Consider the following 6,000-nt stretch of genomic DNA (forward strand, 5'->3'; position numbering starts at 1 on the left):
AAATGTCTAACAATAGAGAAAATGGAAAAACGGAAGACGAAAAACGTAAAAAGTGAAAAGTGAAACGTAAAAACGTAAAACGTAAAAACGTAAAACGTAAAACGTAAAACGTAAAAACGTAAAACGTAAAAACGTAAAAACGTAAAAACGTAAAACGTAAAAAAAAACGGAAGAACGTAAAACGTAACGAAAAAAAAACCCGATGGGTTATAACCAATCGTTTTTTGAATTCTTTAGATTTTTTTCAAATCCTCAAAAATGATGAAAAACGTTTTTTATCCCATTTTTGACCATGGGCTATAGCCCATACTGTACGGCATACTATAGCATGCCGTTTTTCATCATTTTTGAGGATTTGAAAAAAAAATCAAAAATTAAAAAAACGATGGGCTATAACCCATCGTTTTTTTTTTTTGTGCTATAGTATGCCGTACAGTATGGGCTATTAGACGAGCGTCTAAAAATGAGATAAAAACGTAAAAAAATACACGTCTAAAACACGTCTAAAAATAGACGTGTTTTAGACGTCTATTTTTAGACGTGTTTTATCCCATTTTTGACCATGGGCTATACAGTAGCCCATACTGTACGGCATTTTATAGCAAGCCGTTTTTCATCATTTTTGAGTATTTGAAAAAAATCAAAAAACGATGGGCTATAACCCATCGGTTTTTTTTTCTTCTTTTTTTTCAAATCCCCAAAAATGATGAAAAACGGCGTGCTATAGTATGCCGTACAGTATGGGCGATTAGACGAGCGTCTAAAAATGGGATAAAAACGTCAAAAAATACACGTCTAAAACACGTCTAAAAATAGACGTGTTTTAGACGTCTATTTTTAGACGTTTTTTATCCCATTTTTGACCATGGGCTATAGCCCATACTGTACGGCATACTATAGCAAGCCGTTTTTCATCATTTTTGAGGATTTGAAAAAAAAAAAGAAAAAAAAAACCCGATGGGTTATAGCCCAATGTTTTTTAAATTTTTCATTTTTTTCAAATCCTCAAAAATGATGAAAAACAGCGTGCTATAGTATGCCGTACAGTATGGGCTATTAGACGAGCGTCTACAAATGGGATAAAAACGTTTAAAAATAGTCGTCTAAAACACGTCTAAAAATAGACGTGTTTTAGACGTCTATTTTTAGACGTTTTTTATCCCATTTTTGACCATGGGCTATAGCCCATACTGTACGGCATACTATAGCAAGCCGTTTTTCATCATTTTTGAGGATTTGAAAAAAATCTAAAAAATAAAAAAAAACGATGGGCTATAAGCCATCGTTTTTTTTTTTTTTTTTTTCAAATCCTCAAAAATGATGAAAAACAGCGTGCTATAGTATGCCGTACAGTATGGGCTATTAGACGAGCGTCTAAAAATGAGATAAAAACGTCAAAAAATACACGTCTAAAACACGTCTAAAAATAGACGTGTTTTAGACGTCTATTTTTAGACGTTTTTTATCCCATTTTTGACCATGGGCTATAGCCCATACTGTACGGCATACTATAGCACGCCGCTTTTCATCATTTTTGAGGATTTGAAAAAAAAGGAAAAAAAAACCCGATGGGTTATAGCCCAATGTTTTTTAAATTTTTCATTTTTTTCAAATCCTCAAAAATTATGAAAAACGGCGTGCTATAGTATGCCGTACAGTATGGGCTATTAGACGAGCGTCTAAAAATGAGATAAAAACGTCAAAAAATACACGTCTAAAACACGTCTAAAAATAGACGTGTTTTAGACGTCTATTTTTAGACGTGTTTTATCCCATTTTTGACCATGGGCTATACAGTAGCCCATACTGTACGGCATACTATAGCAAGCCGTTTTTCATCATTTTTGAGTATTTGAAAAAAATCAAAAAACGATGGGCTATAACCCATCGGTTTTTTTTTCTTCTTTTTTTTCAAATCCCCAAAAATGATGAAAAACGGCGTGCTATAGTATGCCGTACAGTATGGGCGATTAGACGAGCGTCTAAAAATGGGATAAAAACGTCAAAAAATACACGTCTAAAACACGTCTAAAAATAGACGTGTTTTAGACGTCTATTTTTAGACGTTTTTTATCCCATTTTTGACCATGGGCTATAGCCCATACTGTACGGCATACTATAGCAAGCCGTTTTTCATCATTTTTGAGGATTTGAAAAAAAAAAGAAAAAAAAAACCCGATGGGTTATAGCCCAATGTTTTTTAAATTTTTCATTTTTTTCAAATCCTCAAAAATGATGAAAAACAGCGTGCTATAGTATGCCGTACAGTATGGGCTATTAGACGAGCGTCTACAAATGGGATAAAAACGTTAAAAAATAGTCGTCTAAAACACGTCTAAAAATAGACGTGTTTTAGACGTCTATTTTTAGACGTTTTTTATCCCATTTTTGACCATGGGCTATAGCCCATACTGTACGGCATACTATAGCAAGCCGTTTTTCATCATTTTTGAGGATTTGAAAAAAATCTAAAAAATAAAAAAAACGATGGGCTATAAGCCATCGTTTTTTTTTTTTTTTTTTTCAAATCCTCAAAAATGATGAAAAACAGCGTGCTATAGTATGCCGTACAGTATGGGCTATTAGACGAGCGTCTAAAAATGAGATAAAAACGTCAAAGAATACACGTCTAAAACACGTCTAAAAATAGACGTGTTTTAGACGTCTATTTTTAGACGTTTTTTATCCCATTTTTGACCATGGGCTATAGCCCATACTGTACGGCATACTATAGCACGCCGCTTTTCATCATTTTTGAGGATTTGAAAAAAATGAAAAATTTAAAAAACATTGGGCTATAACCCATCGGTTTTTTTTTCTTCTTTTTTTTCAAATCCCCAAAAATGATGAAAAACAGCGTGCTATAGTATGCCGTACAGTATGGGCTATTAGACGAGCGTCTAAAAATGAGATAAAAACGTCTAAAAATAGACGTGTTTTAGACGTCTATTTTTAGACGTTTTTTATCCCATTTTTGACCATGGGCTATAGCCCATACTGTACGGCATACTATAGCACGCTGTTTTTCATCATTTTTGGGGATTTGAAAAAAAAGAAGAAAAAAAACCCGATGGGTTATAGCCCAATGTTTTTTAAATTTTTCATTTTTTTCAAATCCTCAAAAATTATGAAAAACGGCGTGCTATAGTATGCCGTACAGTATGGGCTATTAGACGAGCGTCTAAAAATGAGATAAAAACGTCAAAAAATACACGTCTAAAACACGTCTAAAAATAGACGTGTTTTATCCCATTTTTGACCATGGGCTATACAGTAGCCCATACTGTACGGCATACTATAGCAAGCCGTTTTTCATCATTTTTGAGTATTTGAAAAAAATCAAAAAACTATGGGCTATAACCCATCGGTTTTTTTTTCTTCTTTTTTTTCAAATCCCCAAAAATGATGAAAAACAGCGTGCTATAGTATGCCGTACAGTATGGGCTATTAGACGAGCGTCTAAAAATGAGATAAAAACGTCTAAAAATAGTCGTCTAAAACACGTCTAAAAATAGACGTGTTTTAGACGTCTATTTTTAGACGTTTTTTATCCCATTTTTGACCATGGGCTATAGCCCATACTGTACGGCATACTATAGCAAGCCGTTTTTCATCATTTTTGAGGATTTGAAAAAAATCTAAAAATTAAAAAAACGATGGGCTATAACCCATCGTTTTTTTTTGTTTTTTTTTTCATCATTTTTGAGTATTTGAAAAAAATCTAAAAACGATGGGCTATAACCCATCGGTTTTTTTTTCTTATTTTTTTTCAAATCCCCAAAAATGATGAAAAACAGCGTGCTATAGTATGCCGTACAGTATGGGCTATTAGACGAGCGTCTAAAAATGAGATAAAAACGTCAAAAAATACACGTCTAAAACACGTCTAAAAATAGACGTGTTTTAGACGTCTATTTTTTGACGTTTTTTATCCCATTTTTGACCATGGGCAATAGCCCATACCGTACGGCATACTATAGCATGCCGTTTTTCATCATTTTTGAGGATTTGAAAAAAAATTAAAAAATTAAAAAACGATGGGCTATAACCCATCGTTTTTTTTTTTTTTTTAATCCTCAAAAATGATGAAAAACAGCGTGCTATAGTATGCCGTACAGTATGGGCTATTAGACGAGCGTCTACAAATGGGATAAAAACGTCAAAAAATAGTCGTCTAAAACACGTCTAAAAATAGACGTGTTTTAGACGTCTATTTTTAGACGTTTTTTATCCCATTTTTGACCATGGGCAATAGCCCATACCGTACGGCATACTATAGCATGCCGTTTTTCATCATTTTTGAGGATTTGAAAGAAAATCAAAAATTTAAAAAACGATGGGCTATAACCCATCGTTTTTTGTTTTTTTTTCAAATCCTCAAAAATGATGAAAAACAGCGTGCTATAGTATGCCGTACAGTATGGGCTATTAGACGAGCGTCTAAAAATGAGATAAAAACGTCAAAAAATACACGTCTAAAACACGTCTAAAAATAGACGTGTTTTAGACGTCTATTTTTTGACGTTTTTTATCCCATTTTTGACCATGGGCAATAGCCCATACCGTACGGCATACTATAGCATGCCGTTTTTCATCATTTTTGAGGATTTGAAAAAAAATTAAAAATTAAAAAAACGATGGGCTATAACCCATCGTTTTTTGTTTTTTTTTTATCCCCAAAAATGATGAAAAACAGCGTGCTATAGTATGCCGTACAGTATGGGCTATTAGACGAGCGTCTAAAAATGAGATAAAAACGTCAAAAAATACACGTCTAAAACACGTCTAAAAATAGACGTGTTTTAGACGTCTATTTTTAGACGTTTTTGATCCCATTTTTGACCATGGGCAATAGCCCATACCGTACGGCATACTATAGCATGCCGTTTTTCATCATTTTTGAGGATTTGAAAGAAAATCAAAAAATTTAAAAACGATGGGCTATAACCCATCGTTTTTTTTTTTTTTTTTTTCAAATCCTCAAAAATGATGAAAAACAGCGTGCTATAGTATGCCGTACAGTATGGGCTATTAGACGAGCGTCTAAAAATGAGATAAAAACGTCTAGAAATAGTCGTCTAAAACACGTCTAAAAATAGACGTGTTTTAGACGTCTATTTTTAGACGTTTTTTTATCCCATTTTTGACCATGGGCTACAGCCCATACTGTACGGCATACTATAGCAAGCCGTTTTTCATCATTTTTGAGGATTTGAAAGAAAATCAAAAATTTAAAAAACGATGGGCTATAACCCATCGTTTTTTTTTTTTTTTCCAAATCCTCAAAAATGATGAAAAACAGCGTGCTATAGTATGCCGTACAGTATGGGCTATTAGACGAGCGTCTAAAAATGAGATAAAAACGTCAAAAAATACACGTCTAAAACACGTCTAAAAATAGACGTGTTTTAGACGTCTATTTTTTGACGTTTTTTATCCCATTTTTGACCATGGGCAATAGCCCATACCGTACGGCATACTATAGCATGCCGTTTTTCATCATTTTTGAGGATTTGAAAGAAAATCAAAAATTTAAAAAACGATGGGCTATAACCCATCGTTTTTTTTTTTTTTTTCAAATCCTCAAAAATGATGAAAAACAGCGTGCTATAGTATGCCGTACAGTATGGGCTATTAGACGAGCGTCTAAAAATGAGATAAAAACGTCAAAAAATACACGTCTAAAACACGTCTAAAAATAGACGTGTTTTAGACGTCTATTTTTTGACGTTTTTTATCCCATTTTTGACCATGGGCAATAGCCCATACCGTACGGCATACTATAGCATGCCGTTTTTCATCATTTTTGAGGATTTGAAAGAAAATCAAAAATTTAAAAAACGATGGGCTATAACCCATCGTTTTTTTTTTTTTTTTCAAATCCTCAAAAATGATGAAAAACAGCGTGCTATAGTATGCCGTACAGTATGGGCTATTAGACGAGCGTCTAAAAATGAGATAAAAACGTCAAAAAATACACGTCTAAAACACGTCTAAAAA

The sequence above is a fragment of the Protomyctophum parallelum genome (genome assembly GCF_964188405.1).
Source record: "Protomyctophum parallelum genome assembly, chromosome: 20".
Classification (NCBI taxonomy): domain Eukaryota; kingdom Metazoa; phylum Chordata; class Actinopteri; order Myctophiformes; family Myctophidae; genus Protomyctophum; species Protomyctophum parallelum.